We start from the raw sequence: 18,878 nt of genomic DNA, 5'->3' as shown, positions 1-18,878 counted from the left end.
CCCCCCCCCCCCCCCCAGTGCTCTCTGCTCTCACAGCCCCTGGCACCTGTGTATGGCTATGGAGGCAGCATGGTGCGTTGGGCAAAGTGGGTATCAGAGTCAGGCCGACCCGGGTGGCAGTCCGGGCACTGTCATTTAGCAGCTGTGCCCTCTTGGATCCACAGGATTGCTGAGAAGACTGCTTGAGATCCCGCGAGATGAGGGTGCTACTATCTACCGCCAGAGGGCCACAGGGAGAGGTGCCCGGGTGGCTCAGTAGGTTGGGCGTCTGGCTTGTGGTTTCGGCTCAGGTCATGATCTCACGGTTGTGGGATCGAGCCCCGTGTCAGGCTCTGTGCTGACGGTGCGGAGCCTGCTTGGGATTCTCTCTCTCCCTCTCTCCGCCCCTCCCTTGCTCTCTCTTTCTCTCTCTCTCTCTCCAATAAATGACATTTAAGAAAAGGTCACAGGGCATGTGAGGGATAACATAGTGTGCCTGGCATGCAGTGAATGTACACAGAAACCTCACCAGATGCTGCTGCTTCTGCTTCTGCCATTACTACTACTAGCTGTTCGACTTTGGGCAATTGCTTAACCTCTCTGAGCCCATTTGCCACAAAAACTTGTCACGAAGACTGAATAAAAATAATGTATGTAAAGCACCCAGTCAGTGCTACACAGCAGGCCCTCGGCAAACCCACCTTCTCTTCCCTCCCGTGTACCTTTTGGTGTCGTTTGAGATGGGCGCCTGGAGCGGTGGGGGCAGGGATGTGCAGGAGGCATCAGCGAGAACTTCGGTGGAAACAGCCTGGGTGTCCATCGAGGATGGATGGATAAACACAATGTGCTGTACTTATACGGTGGAATAGTCTTCAGCCCTAAAAAGGAATGCTGCTCTGCTAAGTGCAAGACATGAATGGATGATCCTCATACAGTCCTGGAGGCTGGAGGTCCACGATCAAGGCGTTGGCGCGTTTGATTTCCTCTGAGGCCTCTCTCCTTGCCTGTTCCTTGTGTCCTCACGTGGTCCTCTTTTTTTGTATGTGCCTCTAGTGACTCTCTGTGGGTCCTAATCTCTTCTTATAAGGGCCCCAGCCACAAGGGATGAGGGTCCACTGATGGCCTCATTGTAACTTCATCACCTCTTTAAAGACCTTTCTCTAAATACAGTCCCATTCTGAGGTACTGGGGAATTAGGACTTCAACATATGAATTTGGGGGGGATATAACTCAGCCCATAACACGAAGTGAAAGAAGCCAGATACAAAATGCTGTGTGATTCCCAGTGTATGAGGTGCCTAGAACAGGTAAATTCATAGACATAGAGAGGAGGTTAGGGATCTCCAGGGGCTGGGAGGAAAGGGGAAGAGGGTTCTTGTTTAGAGGATGTGGGATTTCTATTTGGGAAGATGAAAACATTCTGGAAATGAATAGGGGTGATGGTTGTACAGCGGTGTGAGTGCACTTGATTGCCATCAAATTGTACTTTTTAGAAAAATGATTAAAATGGTGGGGTGCCTCGGTGGCTCAGTCGGTTAAGCATCTGACTTTGGCTCAGGTCATGATCTCGCTGTTCCTAAGTTTGAGCTCCACGTTGGGCACTGTGCTGATGCTCAGAGCCTGGAGCCCGGTTCAGTTTCTGTGTCTCCCTCTCTCTCTGCCTCTTCCCTGCTTGCACTCTGTCTCTGTCTCAAAAGTAAACAAACAGTGAAAAAATTAAAAAAAAAAAGAAACGGTTAAAATGGTAAATTTTATGTTGTGTGCATTTTACCACACACACAAAAGACTAGCTAGAGATAAGGGGAGTGTATGAAGTGCTTAAGTCAGAGACTCAAGTGGCTCTAGTTTTGGCCGGGGCAAGGTGGCCCTGTCCAGCCCCAGGGGCCAGGTGGTCATGGGTGTGGGGAGCTCCTTGGAAGGGTTGGGCAAGTTGAGGAGTCTGGGGTTTTATGTAACTGAGGCTGAGAGCCTGAGGCCCTGAGAATGGGAGTTGTCACCCAGCTGGGGACCGGGTCCTACCACTTGCTCATGACTGAGGTGCTGGGGGCCATGCCAGGCGGGTGCCTGGAGCCCACAGACCAAGATTTCACTTGCAGTGCACCCTTCCGCAGCAGATTGACCGGGGACAAGTGTCATGATCTCTTCGAGCCTCCATTTTTTCATCAGTAAAATGGGAGCAATATTACTGACTCTGCAGGACTGGAAGGTCTCAGAGAGACAGGCATGTGGCAGGATTAGCCCCAGCACCTGGCACACAGGAGGTGCCCAACAAATGGCAGTGATTTTTACCACTAGTGGCTGCAGGTGCCTTCCTTTCTCGGGCCTTGAGTGTCTTTCATCGTTCCACAAGTATTTAGTGTGCAGCTACTATGTGCTGGGACTAGTGTGATGAACAAGATGTATTCCTTGCCCTCATGGTGGTTGTTTCCTAGCAAGGGAAACATAGACAAGAAAACAGACACCTGCATAATTAGAAACCGTAATTAGGTCTGTGAAGGAAGAGATAGGAGTGCAGGAGTGTGTGTGTGTGTGTGTGTGTGTGTGTGTGTGCACATGCTCATATGTGTGTAAATTAAGGGAGTCAGGGAGGGCCTCTCTGGGGTGGTGGCATTTAAGCCTAAGCCAGAAGTGTGGGAAGGACTCAGCTATGCAGACAGCTGGGCTGAGCGTGTCGCAGGCAGAGGGAACAGCATATGCAGAGGCCCTGAGGAGGAGCAGAGCTAGGTGTGTTCAAAGGACTGAGATCCGCCCCCCTCCCCTTTATGGATTTGGGTCCTTGACAAGGGGATGGATATAGAGTGGTGGTGGAGAGGAGGGCAGGGGCCAGGTCATGCAGAGAGCCCTTGTCTGCCTGGCTGGCTGCTGTCTGGTGCTTTAGACCCTCGTGATCCCTGGGGGAATCTCCAAGGGTGTTTCTGTTGTTGGTATTTTGCTCAGGGACATTTGAAACTCAGAAAACATTAGTGGGGGGGGGAGGGGGCTGATGAATGCCCAGCATTGGCCCTGGTCTGGCCCTGGCTCGAACTCACAAACCGTGAGATCATGACCTGAACTGAAATCGAGAGTTGGATGCTTAACCGACTGAACCACCCAGGCGCCCTGTACATTTTTTTAGTAGGATCATAATGAGTCCAGGAAAAGAGCTTAGGACAGTAGCAGACAGACAGCCACGTTCCATGAGCTTTCCATTACTATTGTTGTTGACTATGGCCATATGGAAGCCAGCGTCTACAGGAGCATCGGCATAGCAGAGAGGGCAGGAGCACATCTCGATCTGGAGCCAGACTTCTGGGTTCGCGTCCTGCCTCCTCTACTGGGCAGCTTGTTAACCTCCCTGTACCTCAGCCTCCTTGTCTATAAAACAGGATGCTGAGGTTTGTTGTAGGAACTAATGAGTTAATTTATGCAGAGTGTGAAGAACAGTGCCTGGCATATAGCGAGTGTGATGGGAGCGTTAGCACTGCTGCTTTTATTGTTGCCTTCCTTAGGGTGGAAAAGTGCGCATCAGGCCTGCTCAGCCCCCGCTGTGTAGATGGGGTTTTGGAGGTATATCAGGGGAGGAGGCTTACCTGAGGCTGACCTCCTGGGGCTGAGCCCTGGAATCCTGCACTGCTGATACCAGGGAAACGAGGATATGACAGGGCTGGGACCCAGAGCCGCTGCGGACGCCCCAGAGTCTGCCCCCTCTGCAGAGAGGTTTCTAGCTTCGGTCCCTAAGGGGCGATGGGAGTGGTCAGTGCTGACACCCGGAGTGTGGGGCGGTAGGCACCGGCCACAGAGTGGCAGGGGGCCCTGGCTCTCCCTGGCACATTCCAGGCTCCTGAGAGGGTGGCCAGGGGCCAGGGTGCCGGAGGGAAGGAGAGAGCCTTTTAAGGAAACATTTCTCTACTTACAAAAAAAAAAAAAAAAAAAAAAAAAAAAAAGGAGAGAGAGAGAGAGAGACAAGAAACATTGAAACACACAACAAAGTTAGTGGGCTGGCTGGCCGGCTGGCCTGGAATGCACAGCTGTGGGCGGCGGGTGGAGGAGGCTGCTGGGGGGCAGCAGGCCACGAGGGGCACCCAGGCCTCAGGCCCTCTGGCTGGGGGGTCCGCAGATTCCCCTCAGATCTAAATCCTTAGAGGGTGGCTCTGCCTCAGGAGGAGCAGGGAAGGGACCTGGGGTCAGGACACCTGGACCCCCATTATTTCTACCGCCTGAGGATGTTTCTAGGAGAGAGACCCTCCCCCTGTTTCAGAGGATACTGTCCATTCTGCCCCTGCTTTAAATGTACCCATAACCTCTCCCTCAATCCCCGGTCCCTGAATGGGAGACTAGAGATCCCCTGGTGAAATGGCATGGGAGACACTGGCTACGGAAGGGACTTGCCTGGGTCTGGGATGCTGTGGCCGGAGCCCGCAGCATCCCTCCTCCTGCAGCATGGCCCTCCATCAGGTTCCCAGCCCCGCCCCAGCTCGGAAGGAAGGAGCAGAGCAGGGCACTGCCCTGTGGATTACACCCGCTCCCACCCAGGCCCTGAGGGACCTATAAATGGTAGAGCGGTGTGGGAGGAGACACTTGGGGCCTGGCCCCAGGAGGTTGAAGCCTGCAGCCCCTGAATGGGGTTGGGGACGGGAGGAGACAGGGAGGAGGCCACTGCTAGATTCAGGACTCCTGCCCTGAAGGCGCCTGATGGGGACACCCATGTGTCCCTTGTCTGAGACCTTGTCTGGTGGGGGGGGCTGGTAGGGAGCCCCGCAGGCCACAGTCTCCGCTGGGGCCTTCACCTTCCTTCCCACTCCGTTCTCTTGGCATCCTCCACCCCACTCCAGGCCCTGGACTCCCCTCCCTGAAACTTCTAAAACAGTCACTCACGGCTCCATGCTGGTATGTGTCAAGAACCCTGAACTTGTGAGAACATTCCCCCCATGTTTCCTCATTCTCTTGAACATAGGGGATGAGTCCTCCTTCACATTTCATTTCGGGAATCAGAATGCCTGGGTTCAGATCTTGCCCACTTCTCAGCTGTGTGACCTTGGGCAAGTTGTTTAACCTCTCTGTGCCCCCTGTGCCTCAACTGAAGCTATAATAGCACCTACCCTTTTGGGTTTCTGGAAGGATTAAATGAGTTAATGTGGGTCAAGCACTGATAATAATAATGCCTGTCATTTCTATAGTCCACATTCAGCAGGTGTTAGCTGTTGTTCCTTTTTTGGCCTCATACGTGAGTCTCGCCACAATCTCGGAGTAATGCTGAGTACCAGTCCATAGATACTGAGATTCAACTCAGGCTTCTTTGCTGGAGAATGAGCTGGGCAGCAAGCCTGTAACAGGACTGGGTCAAGAACCCGGGGATGCTAAACCCCTAGTTTCTCCACCCCTTGCAGAGCTCAGGGCACACAGTCATGTGTTGTCCCCTTCTGGGCTGGTGTGTCAAGCCTGGGGATCCCTTGGGCTGCTTGGAGGACAGCCTGGGTCAGGTGGAGGGAGGGCCCGGCTGAGGGTGGCTTCTCGTCAACAGCCAGGTCCAGCAGGGCCTGGGCTGTCACCGTTACCGCTTCACTGGGGTGGTGGCTGGGGCAGGGGTTGCCCACTGTTTGAGGAGGCAGCAACCCCCTCTTTGGTGATCCAGGGCTTGTGCCCAGACACCCTCATGCCCGAGGGAGAGCCTCCCCCTAGTCCCTTCTGTGGGCCCCTTGGGTTGGGAACTGGAGCCAAGATTGAGGTATGAGCTCCAAGAAAAACGTGTCCCGGCTAGAAAAAAAAGAACACACTGCGCCTCTGATAAAGGGCCCTGCTAATTGTCAGCGTAGTGGTTTTGGCTGCCCTGGCTGGGGGGGGCGGGGGTTGTTATCTCAGGGAAGGGAGAAATGCAGCCCTCCCTCCCCAGTCCCTCTGTCTGGAGGCCCAAGTTGCCACCCCCCGCCTCCATCGGAGAGGAAGATGAGGATGATGTGGGAGCCAAAACATAAGAGACTCTTAAAAACTGAGAACAAACTGAGAGTTGATGGGGGGGGGAGGGAGGGGAGGGTGTGTGAGGGGCATTGAGGAGGGCACCTGTCGGGATGAGCACTGGGTGTTGTATGGAAACCAATTTGACAATAAATTTCGTCTTAAAAAAAACCAAACAAACAATAGCTCACCCATACAGGGTGCTTTCGCCCCTCAAGGCTTCCTTGGGAAGAGCTGGCAGGGGCCCTTCGCCAGCCTGCTTCCCACATGCTGAGGGGACCCCAGACACTGCCGTTTTTGGTGAGATGCCCTGGTGCTGGGGAGAACCTCCTTTCTTAGAGGTCTTAAACGTGTTTTTAAAAAAATTTAAAACAAATCTTAGTCTACTGTAGAACATAGAGAAAAGAAAAAAAAAATCCTTATTCTTATTACCTCAACCCATTGTTGTGAAAAATTCTGGTGCACTGACCTCCAGTCTTCTGCGTATTTTTCTACAGAACTGAAAAATTGTGATATACGTTTCGTTTTTGCCTCCTGCGGCACCCCCTCTACCAAGCATTATTGCCCGAACGTTTTCCCATGTTATTGCGCAGGCTTCCAGTGGCCTCTCAAGCTGGAGATTGTCATTGTGTTGAGTTGAGGGAAGGGGTGTCTACTGTGGAGGTGGGACCATTGGAATGATCTCAGGAGGCCCTGGTTTTCTATGGGGATGAAAGATGCTAACCTTGCCCTTTCTCTGTTCCTCCCACAGGTGGCTGCCCCCTGCATTCCTCCATCCAACCATGAACTGGTGGTGAGTGACAGTCCCTTCCCTACCCTGCTGGTCTCTCCTCCTCTTTCCCCAGCTCCTTGGTTACAGCTTACTTTAGACCTAAGCATGCTGCAAGCCCCCGAGGGTGCTGGGCAATTCGGGGAGGAGGAGGAGGGGGACCCTTCCCAAGGCTGAAGCCGGACTGGGAGGAAATGAGTCATGAGGTCCCTTCTGATGAGATGCAGGGCCTCCTATTTCAATTTGAGACTTAAGTCCTTGGAAAAACCCATAAAAGGGCATCTTGCATGCCTCCGAGGCCTGGCCAGGTGCCTATTGTTCTGGGGCTTCCAGGACCAGGGGGTGGCATCTCCTTTTACCTGCCTGGTCCCGGGTCAGGTACCCTTCGGCTGGAGGAAGGGGGACTGGAGGCATGACCCACAGAGTTCACCTGCTTGGGCAGGTGCTCACACTCAGGTGGCCCGTTCCACCTCCAAGCTGGAACTGACTCTGCTTTTCTGCCCCGTCTCCCTGTCTCCCACCCTTCCCTCCCCTATCAGGCTTCCAGAGAAGTATGGACGGGCAGGACTCATGAGTTGTGGGCTGGGGAGAGGGGCCCGTTCCAGACTGATCCCAGCTGGGCTGATTTGGAACACTGGGAACTTTTCTTCCCTGCCCTCTCAGTGCCTTCGCACCCTGTGAAGGCCTCCTGCTCCCCAGCCCAGTGCTGGAGGCAGGCAGGGCCCTGGAGGCTGGAGGGGGAGGGGTCTGCCCCACACGGGGCATGCGTGTGCATGCGGGGTGTGTCATGGAGGGCCCTGGTGGGCGCAGTCAGATTTGCTGGTGCAGAGGAGCCTGTGGTGACCCTGGTGTGGGTGGGGGCCGGGGAAGGGAGCAGGGGTGTCCCTGAGGCCCAGGCTGTTCCAGGTATCTACACGCTCGCTCAGCCTGCATCCTGCAATCTCCGTCCGGCCACCTGGTCTCTTCTTCCCTCCAACACCCATTGGCCGAGTGACCGTGGACCAGTCCCCCCCCCCTCTTTCTGGACCCCAGTTTCCCTTTCTGTCAAAGAGAGGGGTTGCTCTAGATGCTCCCCAGGCCTTCTCAGTGCTGAGAAGTGTCCCCTCCACTGAGGGTCATTGATGGAACGAAATCAAGTTTGTGGAAGTGCCTGTGCCTCAGACACCTCGGACCCTCGGCGGCGCCCCTGCCCTCTGCACCCCAGGCCCAGGCCCTCACAAGCTGTTTCCCTTCTGTGCAGCGGCCGCCCCTTCCCCTCTGGCCTCCCCTGGCTCAAGCCCTCCTGGGCCTCAGCTCTGCCCAGCTGTGCCGCTCCAGATGTGGAGTGTTATTCGCGCAGGGCCCAGTCGCACGTCATCTGACAACAGTGGGGGTGGGGTGCCGCGGGGAGGTGGTGGTGAGGAGGCCAGAGTGTGGGCCTGGTCTGCAGCCACCAGCGAGAAGTCTCTCTGGGATTGCTGAGGGTCACCGTGGAGAGCAGGGAGGAGGAACATAAGTCTCATCATTTCAACCCAACTGCCACCACCTTGCCTCTGAGAACAGAATGTCCTTGGCTGGTCTTGGACAGCTGGGGGGTCCGGGCTTTAGGGATCTTGGGGCAGAAGCCGGATTCCTGGCCATTTGGAGTCTTGTGAGCTTTGTTTATGTGAGGAAGGGGTCAGGGGTTGGGACAAAAGGGGACAGGTTGGCACTCCAGCTGGAAGGATGTCAGATACCAGAAGGAACTCCTACCTGTCTTCCGTCGGGGTGATGTGCCCCACCTGTGCAGGGGACTCTGCCCTTCCTGGAGGCTGGGTCAGCCACCTGGTGGCGAAGCTGTTGTGACACCAGCTTGTGCCCACAGAGAGCCCCCACCTGAGTCAGAACATCCCCGCCCCCTGCCCCAGCACTGGTGAAGAGTGAGGGGTTATACTACCCCCTTTGGATCCTGGCTCCCCAGTCTGTGGTATGCAATCTTGAACACACTGCTTAACTTCTCTGGACCTCAGTTTCCCCTCTGCAGATTGGGATTTGGTAATAGCAGCCACCGCATGAGATTGTTAAGAGAATAAAAGGAGCAAATGAATGTATTTAATTCATCTGGATTCAGGGCCCTCCGGCAGCTGCCCACTTGATTTGCGTAAAAGTCCAGTTTCTTGCATTGGCCTGTGCGTGGTCCACGTGACGGGTTTCCTTTCTGACCTTGCCTCCTTCTAGAAGCTCTCTCCTTCACTGACTCTGCTTCAGGTACCTTGTCTTCTCGCTGCCCCTTGAACATAGCAGGCACGATGCTGCTTCAGGGCTGTAGAGCCTGCAAGGCTCTTTCCCTCCCTCGGATCTTCCCACAAGTGTGAGATTTCTCTTCCCCCCGCAACCCTGTCTCCCCTCCCTGCCTTCCGTGTCCCTCCACGTATCGCCGTCTGGTACACTGTGTGTCTTACAAGGTCCCCCTCATACCAGCATGTAAGCTCTGTGTCAACAAGGGATTTTTCCTGTTGTGTCCATTGCTGTATCCCCACTGTCTGGCACATGGTAGGTGCTCAGTACGTGCCCACTGGGTGGCTAGAAGGAAGGCTTGCAGCCGGGGGCCTGGTGCAGATTAGGTGCTCAGTAAGCAGGGCTGCTGTCGCTCCTATTCCCTGGCTTGCTGATGGGTGGGTGGGGGGGTCTCTTAGGGGGGCTGAGCTCCAGCCGGAATCTCTCCTGCTGTCCCCAGAGAGTGGGAAAGTGGCCCAGGGGAAAACCGGGAGAAAGTTTGGCTTCCCCCTGAGGGCACTCAGCACCTTTTCCTCAAGGCAGGCAAGGCAAGTGCTTTGAGCAGGTTCACAAGAGGGAGGAAAGGGTGGGATGTATTTTTTCCTTTCTTTTCCATTTGCTGCCTCTCCTTCAGCCTCGGCAGAGCTGGTCTCTGGTCTTCCTGCCCCCTTCCCTCGTCCCCCACACCGTGTGTGTCTGCCCGTGGTGTTTTCTCCATGTCTCAGTTGGGCCCCAGCGCTCCCTCTGGCCTTCTCACCCATCCTGCTTAGATCTTACCCCCCTGGGATCGGGGGCCCGCATCCTGGGCACAGGATTTCTGCCCAGCCTCTGCCTGCCAGACACATTTTCCAGCCTGTGCCAGGCCAGCCAGGGCAAAGTGGCTTAATCTTCAACCCGTGTTTTCATCTTACTCAACAGATGTTGCCCAAGGCCTTGGGCAGCAGGGTCCTAGGGTCACCTCCCTCCCGTGGGGTCTCTCGGTGGGGGCAGGATGAAGAGGGGAGAGAGGGCTTGTTTGCCACGGACACTCCTGATCCTTGGAAGTTGCTGAAGCCGCTTTCTCAACTTCTGACAAATAAGGGTCAAAAGGAATTTCCCGAGGGTGGTGGCCAAGTGGAGTGGCCACCGAGGTCTGCCAGATGGTGAGCCCTTGTGCACACACAGCCTGGCACCCAGGAGGCCTGGGCTGGCGAAAGACGGGTGTGCGCTGCTTCTCCTCACACAGACCAGCCCCCTGGCAGGTGCTCCAAAGGGCCTCGTGGAATGAATTGGAGGTCCGGTGCGGGGTCTGTGCGGGGGGAGAAGGAAGGGGTGAATGGGGCAGTTGGAATCCCAGGCTGGCTTCACCCATAATAGCAATCAGAGCAGTAGTTCAAAGTTAACCCTCGTATGGGACTTTCCATTTGCCAAATATTGTTCTGAAAGCTTTGCAAAAATAAACTCATTTATTCTTCATGACAACACAGCAAGAGGGATGCTGTTATTATCCCCGTGTTACAGATGAGGAACTGAGGCCTAAGGCCACAGAGCTATTCAGAGGGGGGAGCTGGAATTTTAACTCAGTAGTCAGCACCACAGTGCACCCTCCACTCCTGTCAGTAATGACAGACAGCATTCCCTTGCATGGCACCTGTGGGTTTCAAAGCCCTTCCCCTGACATTGGGCTATTCGGAACCCACAGTGAATTGTGTGGAAGTCTGGGCACTTCCAGACAAGTGTGAGACCAACCTGGGTGGACGGGAGGAACACATTGTGCAGAGGAACAATCTGGGGATCAGAAAGGCTAGGTGACTTGTTCATGGTCGCACAGCAGTGCCGGTGGGGGAGGGGGGATGGGTCAGGAGTGTGGTTTTATTTTTTTTATTTTTTAAAGTTTATTTATGTATTTTGAGAGAGAGCCTGTGAGCAGGGGAGGGGCAGAGAGAGAGGGAGAGAGAATCCCAAGCAGGCTCTGAGATGTCAGCACAGAGCCTGACTTGGGTCTTGAACCCACGCACCATGAGATTATGAGCTGAACTGAAATCAAGAGTCAGACACCCAACCGACTGAGCCACTCAGGTGCCCCTGGAGTGGGGTTTTTGATTCCTGGTTCTGCTTTCTCCCCAGGATACCCTAGATGCTTTCTGCTGATGTAAACACTTAATGCAACCAGGTGGACTTTTCTGGGATTCCCTTCCCTTCCCTCGCCTCCCGCCTTCCCTTCCTTCCCCTCCCCTCCCCCCTTCTTTTATTTATATGGCGTCAATGCTGTGACGTTGACACACAATGTTACATTAGTTTCAGGCGTTGGCATTTCATTTTATTTTATTTTTTTAAATTTTTTTTTAACGTTTATTTATTTTTGAGACAGAGAGAGACAGAGCATGAACAGGGGAGGGGCAGAGAAAGAGGGAGACACAGAATCTGAAACAGGCTCCAGGCTCTGAGCTGTCGGCAGAGAGCCCGACACGGGGCTCGAACTCACGGACCCTGAGATCATGACCTGAGCCGAAGTCGGACGCTTAACCGACTGAGCCACAGTCGGACGCTTAACCGACTGAGCCACCCAGGCGCCTCTGGGATTTCATTTTCTAAACAGCACCAACCACCAGTCTACCTACGTAGCCTGTTTGCCAAAGGATCCGAGATTTAAAGGAGGGTCTGTCCCTCCATCTTTCTGTCCATCCATCCTACCAACAGACATTTCCCGAGCACCCACCTTGTGCCAGGTGCCGTTTTAAGGCTGGGGCTGTAAAGTTCTTTTCTGCCACAGTGCCAGGCCTTCTAGAAGGTGGGTGGGGCTGGGTGGCATGGAGTCACAGGAATGAGAGGGCTTTAACACTGTTTGGTCCAGTGAGGCCCTGAAAAAATATTTTTTGACTTTTTTTTTCTTTATTGTGGTAAAACACACGGAGCGTAAGAGTCACCGTCTTCACCATTTTTGAGCGCAGGCAGTGGTGTCAAGTGAGTATTCCACTCCTGTACAACCATCACCCGTCTGTCTCCGGAACTCTTGTCGTCTTGTAAAACAAAACTCTACCCATCAAACAGAATGCCCCCTCCGCTTCCCCAGTCCCTGCCAATCACCATTCTGCTTTGTATCTCTGTGAATTTGACCGCTCAAGTGACTCATGTCAGCGGAATCATGTAATATGTGTCCTTTTGTGACTGACTTGTTTCACTTCGCAGGATGTCCTCAAGGCCGTGCTGTGCTGGCAGAATATCCTTCCTTTTCAAGGCTGAATAATGTTCCATCGTACGTGCGTCACATTTTGCTTACCCGTTCCCCCGTCGGACATCTGAGCTTCCTCCGTGTTTCCATGTTTTAACATTCATTATTGCGAATAATGCTGTTTTCTTGATAGCAGCCATCCTCGTGGGCGTGAGGTGGTGGCCCTGAGATTTTCAGATGACTTCCCCAAGGGGCGGATCTGAGGGAAGAAGGCACCATGCCGCCTCACGGAAGAGGAGAGGATGTGATGTTAATCGGTTCCGGAGAAGTGTGCGGAACCCTCAGCCCCCGTGCTGCCGTCTTGCCCTCCGTTAAGGAGAGTGGCTAGGAGTCACTTCAGTTTGGACGCCAGTCTCTTGATGAAATTTCATCTTGTAGCACTGTGTGCCATGAGTGACCATCTTGGGAGATTCTAGAAAACAGAGCAATGTCAGAAGAACCCCATAGAGCCTTGGTTTTTAAAGGAGAGCGCAAACTCAGGACATTGCATTCCAAGGAAGATTCCCAGAGTGGTGAGGGAGGCTGAAGATCTCAATTTGTGCAAAAGGGCTGTGCGGTCTGGAGAGGGGAAGATATGGATGGAGTGGGTGCGGAATGGGAGTAAGAACGTGAGGAAGGACAGATTGGCTTGTTTTCTCTTGCTCTCCGGAGTAGAACCTAGTAGGTGGGGGTTATTAGAAAGAGGAGGAGACTTGGATGTGAAGAGGAGCTTTCTAACACCTCAAATGGCCCAGCGGGGCCATCGGGGAGAGTCTCTGTCTATTGCTGGAACCCATACTCACTGATACCTGTTAGGTATGAGGCCGGTGCTGATGGCAGGTCCCTGCTCTGGGGAGTGCCTGGTGGCAGTCCTGGTGGAGGTCCTGCCCTTAGACTGGGCTGTGAAGGGACATGGTTCCTGGAGGCCAAGGCGTCCACTAATGGGCTGACCACCACCCCTGGGACCTCCACTGGGAGGGGCCAAAGTCAGGCCTTTGCCCTCAGGAGCCCTGCCCTCTGGAGCCACGTTTAGTGGGGGCGGGGGGAGAGAGAGATTTATCAGGTGGAAATGAATTAGTGCCCGCCTGGGGGCGGGGGTCTGACCAGAGGTACTTGGGAGCCAGGGAAAGAAGCAATCAGGTTGTGCTGTGGTAGTTGAGGAAGTCTGTCTCCCGTTCCAGGTCCAGTTTAAGATGTGAGCAAATGGAAGAGAGGTGGGAAGGAGGAGGGAGAGCTGAGACAGAGAGGGGGTAGGGCCTTGGTGTGAGTTACCGTTGGGAGCCAGGGCAAATCCAGGGTAAATATTTTTGGCCAGTCTGCCCTTGCTGGGTGGGGTTGGGGGGGAGGGGAAGTGGGGCCAGACAATCCTGTCTCATTTTGGTTGGTGGCCCTGGCTGGGCATGCTGGTGGAACTGGTTGAGTGCAGGAATGGAGGCAGAGTGAACCCGGCATGTGTGGCCAGATGAGGGAGGAGTTCACAAGCTGGGCAGGGGAACTTGAACTTGATGAGCCAAGCAGTAGGGCCGTTATGGGTCCGTGAGTGGGGAAGTGACCCAAAGCTGGATCTGAGTCTGCTGCCAGCTGTGGGGTGTGGCTGGGTGGCGAGGGGGCTGTGGGAGGAGGGCTGGGTGGCGGGAGGCTGGCACAGGTGCTTGGCGGGGGGCAGAGAGGATTTCGACAAGAGTGGCCAGAGGGGCAGGGACGAAGGGCCGAGCGGACTCCCAGCGCCCTGGCTGAGGGGAGAATAGCATCCAGGGTGGAGCAGGGGGTAGGAGGTGTGTTGGGGGGAGTACTCCCCCCTGGCCTGGCCAGGTGTGTGCATGCCACCCCTGCCCTTGCCCCCTCTCAGCCAGGAGCTGTGCTCTGGGTCCCTCGGGGTGAACTGGGGCCGGCCCGAGGACAGGAGTGGGCTTGCCTGGGCCCCTCCCTGGGGGGTGCGGGGAAAATCAGGCATCACATTCCATTTAATCACACCCAGCCTGTTCTCTTTCTCTGGTGGCCTAGGCCTGCCCAGGAGAGGATGTCGCCCCTGGAGTGACTTCACTCAAACACTTCGGGGGGAACCGGGCTGCTGGCCTCCCTCCTACCCTGGCCGGGCCTAGCCCTGCTTGTTCCACACCCTCTCTCCAGCCCCCTGCACCCAGTGCTGATGCCCAGCCCCAGTGGCTCCCCGTTCCCAGGATGGCCGTAATTAGCACGAAGGGTGGGGGGCAAACACAGGCTTTGAGGCGAAGACCTGCGCTCACGTAGAGCTGGCCAGCCTCCCTGGACGCTCAGTTTCTGCATCTGCCAGAAGGGTTCCAGAGAGCCTCTGCTGCCTCAGCTCGTTTTATCCTGTGTGATGGTCCTGCTCCCACCCCTGGGGCTGTGGGGTCTGTAAAGTGCCATCCCGGCCACGCCCCCTCTAAGTGCCCAGGAAATGGCGCTTCTCTGCTCTTCCCTCATGCTACCAGCCCCTCCTTTCATCTGCTTAGGGTTCTATTTCTGGAATGGAGCAAGTGAGCCCGGAATAACCTGCCATGGGTCCTGGGGCTGAGGACGCCCCAGCCCCCCGCTGGCCCTACCTGCCAGCTCCCACCTGTTCTCCCCACTCCTGAAAGGCAGCACTGCCTGTGACCTCACAGCCCGTTGCCATGGCAGTAGATGTGATGTCATGGGGTCTTTTGGGCCTGAAAAACTGCCCGGATTCCAGGCCTCCCAGGGGGCAAGAGTGGGGAGGGCTGAAGGGGTGGAAGGGAGGAGGGTGTGAGGAATTTCTGGACAGAATGTTCCTCCGGAGGCTGAGTCTGCATTCTGCGCCAGACCCCTCCCCCCAGCCCTGGGCTTGGGCATCCACCCGCCTCCCCCCATTGGCCCTTGCCTTGCCTTTTCCTTCCTCCACAACAGCAGCCCACAGATACATTTTTTCCCCAGCCCACCCTCCCTGCAGGCCACCAATATGTACTGCACAAACCCCTGGGCAGCATCCTGGCCACCCAGCCCCTCGGGCCCACACAGTCGGGGTGGGTATGCATGCATGGAGGGGGCGTGCCTGTGTCTTTTTTTGGAAAAAAAAAAAAAAACTTGAGGAAAGGATGTGCAGTTTCCCTTATCCGCCCTGTGGTTCACAACCCCTCACATTCAGGAAGTTCTCTCTGGTGTCTGATCTCAGTGTCTTCTGCTGCAGCCCATTTCCTCCTCTTCCTATGGCAGTGCATTGGAGGAGTCTCTTCCTCCTGAGGGTCCGAGACAATTAGTCGTTAAGTCACAGAAAGCTTGTTCCCAACAGGAGGGCAGTTGATTGAGAGGAACTCTCAGTGAGTGAAGATCATTGCCAGGGAGGGGAGCTAGAACCTGAGAGACGGTGAGGGAGCCTGGTTCGAATCCCAGCCCTCCTCCCTACTAGCTGTGCTGCGTTGGGCAAGTTACTGAATCTCCTGGACCTTCTGTCTCAACTGTAAAGTGGGGTCCTGCTTACCTCACAGGGTGGTGATGCGGATTGACGATCGTGAAAGTCAAGAACCTGATATGACGCCCAGATCATTAGCACTCAATGAACAATTACTGTTATTGTGCTGATGTTATGAAAAGGCATCCCCAGACGAGGGCCAGGAAGAGGTAAGGCAGGTCAGGCACCCATGGTGGAAAATGTGAGAAGGCATGTTGCTCTCAGGGTCGTGTGGGTGCACGTTGAACTGCCTGAGAGTGAATGCCTCCTTACATTTTCTGCCCTAAGCACCTCACCCTAGTCCCTGCCTCGCCTGCAGACTTAGAGTTTGGGACCCTAGAGCAGGGTGATCTGTGAAGAGCAAGGCTTGGCCATCAAGTGGCACCAGGTCCAAACCCTGCCACCTGCTTGGCGTTGTCCTGGCTGGGGGCAAGGAGGATTCCTGAAGACCCCTGGCAGGGGTGTGAGTTGACCGCCCTCAGCTTCGGAAAGCCTGGGGTCCTTAGATCTAGGTTTTGTGCTGGGATTGGGTAGGGGTGGGGCTAGATGAGGGGTGCCCTACCTGTCTGGGCTTCATCTGCTATATCCTTCTGCAGCTGAGCCTCAGGGGGAAGGTAGGGGAGAGCCTTCCTGCTAATGCGTCCTGCAGGTTGGCTAGAGATTGGGGTGAGGGTCAGCAAGGTGAGCTCAGCGGTGGGGTCTAGAGACCTGGGTGCCAACCCCAGTATTGCCGTGGACCTTCCCGCGAGAGGCTGGGGGACTCAGACCTCTCTGCACCTCAGTTTCCCCATCTGTGAAACAGGGAGGGAGGGAGGAGATGGTGTCTGAGGTCCTTGTCAGAGCTGGTGTTCTGAGGAGTGGTGTGCAAGGATGGTGTGTGTGTGTGTGTGTGTGTGTGTGTGTGTGTGTGTAAGAAGGTCTTGGCCAAAATCCAAGCAAAGATGGAGGTCAGAGAGCTCGGCTCCAGGAGGTCTGGGGGCACCAGCCTCACGGTCAGGGGTGAGCATGGTCAGGGGGCCAGGGAAGATAGTGAAGGGCTCTCGTGGTTAACTCACTCAGTCGCTATTTGCTGAGGGCCTACAGTGCACCAGGCCCCGCCCCAGGCTCTGGGGGCTATGGGGACTTACCTTGTAGTGGGGCAGGAAAACCCTAAATGAGATAAGCAAGTAAAATACATAGTGTGTTGGAGAGCAAGGGGTTCGAAGAAGAAAACGAAACCAGGGAACGGGGAAAAAGAATGTTTGAGTGGGTGTGTATCCATGTCCCAAAGGTGGGCTGACAGCCCAGGCCGAGTGGGTCGCTGTGGCCATCGGAGCTCTGGGTCGGCCAGCTCAGGGCCCACAGGTTGGGGTGCTCTGGGGGCTTCCCTACAGCACAGTCAAGGGGGTGGGGCGGGGGCAGCCTCAGGAAGACCCTGACCTTGTGCTCCCTGTCCCTTGCCCTTTTCATTCCCAGAAGCCCCAGGGCTGGCGGTGCCTGGGGGACAGAGAAGCAGGACTTCAAACCTGGGAGGACTGGGATGCAAGACAGAGGGGTGGGGAGCTCAGTGTGCATGCTGGGCTTTATTTGCAAACACCGCAGGGTAACACTGGGTGTCTAGCTCGGGAGGGGTTTTTGGAAATTTTTATCTTCTCAGAAAGCACGTCGACCACTAAGTCGAAGGCATCTGATGGCTGACCCTGTGGCCGCCCTCCAGCTGGCCTGGGGAAGGGGTGGGGGCCGAGGGGCTGGTGCTCAGATGATCGCTGGCCAGGAGGGAAGTTTCTCTTGCAGTGCTGAGGCCTGTGGTTTCTAATATTGACTCGTCTCCCTGGGGAGGGGTGGAGCAGGAGGGTCAAGGCGGGGTAGGGTGGGCCTTGGGAGTGTGCAGGGTGGAGACGGTAAATAACAGCTAACATTTATTGAGAGCTTCCAAGTGCCAGGCCCCATTCTAAGTGCTTAATGTGCTCCGTCTCATTTGGTGCTCACAAAATAGCGCTCCGCAGCCCTGTTGAGGAGCAAGGACAAAGTGACCTGCTCGCGGTCACAAGTTAGTAGCAGAGAGAGTCAGGACGGGGCCCTGGCTGCTAACGCTGTTAGCTTAGACCTGTGGTTTTCAAAGTGGCATCCCCGCGCCTGGAAACCTTTGAGAGATGCACGTTCTTGGGTTCTACCATAGGGCCACTGGATTAGACCCTCTGGGCAAGGCCCAGCCACCTGTATGTCCACAGCCCTCCAGGGGATTCTGAGATCCTCCCCTCCTCCCCTCCCCGCTGCCCACCCGGTTCACAGCCTGTTCTGCCCAGAGTCAGGCCTCTCAGGAGGCTTTACCCAGAGCAGGATGAGGGCCTCCTAAGGGGCTGTAATGAGCCTGGGGCAGGTACTTTGTCCCCACCTTTTCCGTCCTACCCGATTTCTGTCCTTTCTGACCCCTGCCGCACCCCCCCCCCCCCAACCTGTCTAGGCAGGCTGGTTAAGAGTAAGGGCTTTGGAGTTGGGAGATCTGGATTCAAATCTCAGTTCTGTGGTGTAGACTCTGCACACAGAAGGTCCCTGGGATCAGCCTGCCTGGAGTGTTCCTCCTTTCCTGGAGGCTCGAACAGCTCAGAGAGGAGGCAGTTGGGCCTTCCTGCTTAGCCACAGTCTCCACAGGAGTGTTGCAGAGCCCTGGACCAGAAGGGATAGTGGGAGGGTCAGGGCACCACTGCCGAGGACTCCCCTGGTTGGGGCTGGTGGTTGTTGGAGGCTGAGGAGAGAACCTGGCCCCAGTTAGCAGGCAGCTCCTAGAGCTCAGGCTGGGATAGCGGTCCCTGGGGATTTCCAGACTGCCCCTGCCGGGTGGCCTGTGGGCCGGGAGTGGGGGCTGGAAGAGGGTGGCTGAGGACTGGGGCTGGGCTCAGAGGGAGTAGAATGTGACATCTTTACTTCTCCAGAGTCATCCTCAGACTCCAGGCGGGCTGACCTGGGGCCTGGGAGGCGCTGGCTGACTTGCCTCCCCATCTCTTACTCTGTTCCTGGGCCCTGTCCTCCCTCAACCATCCACATTGTCTTGGCCATGAACTACTCAGGAAGTTTCATCTTCTGGAAAGAAGTTTTGGCCTCAGCCTCACATCTTCCAGGCCATAGGGGTAAAGGGGTCTGGGCCATTTCCAGAAAGAGCAGTGCTACCTTGATCCCAGCTGGCTTTCTTCCTCCATGCCCAGCTCTCCTCCCTGATGCCAGAACCTTTCAGAGGCCATTCTGTCCTTTCCCCTGTCTTCCACAGGGGTGAGTAGCTCACCAGGAATGGGGTCAGGGCAGGCGTTTCCTATTCTGAGACACTGTCCTAAGCTGGTTCCTGCTCATCATGGCAACGGCTTGCTTTCTAA

The 18,878-nt window shown here is 55.5% G+C and overlaps 1 protein-coding gene across 9 annotated transcripts in view; it reads left to right on the top strand.

Annotated features, from left to right (window-relative positions):
• Positions 1-18,878, top strand: part of TNS1 (tensin 1) — a 181,496-nt gene that overhangs the window by 64,209 nt on the left and 98,409 nt on the right. For all 9 annotated transcript variants that reach the window (XM_030327639.1, XM_030327638.1, XM_030327637.1 and 6 more), the window contains one exon: positions 6,662-6,703. The gene's annotated coding sequence lies outside the window, so the exon portion shown is untranslated. The remainder of the gene's footprint in view (positions 1-6,661; positions 6,704-18,878) is intronic.

The sequence above is a fragment of the Lynx canadensis genome, chromosome C1 (genome assembly GCF_007474595.2).
Source record: "Lynx canadensis isolate LIC74 chromosome C1, mLynCan4.pri.v2, whole genome shotgun sequence".
Taxonomy (NCBI): Eukaryota; Metazoa; Chordata; class Mammalia; order Carnivora; family Felidae; genus Lynx; species Lynx canadensis.
Note: the sequence above shows the minus strand (reverse complement) of the source record. Positions and strands in the feature narration are given on the sequence as shown.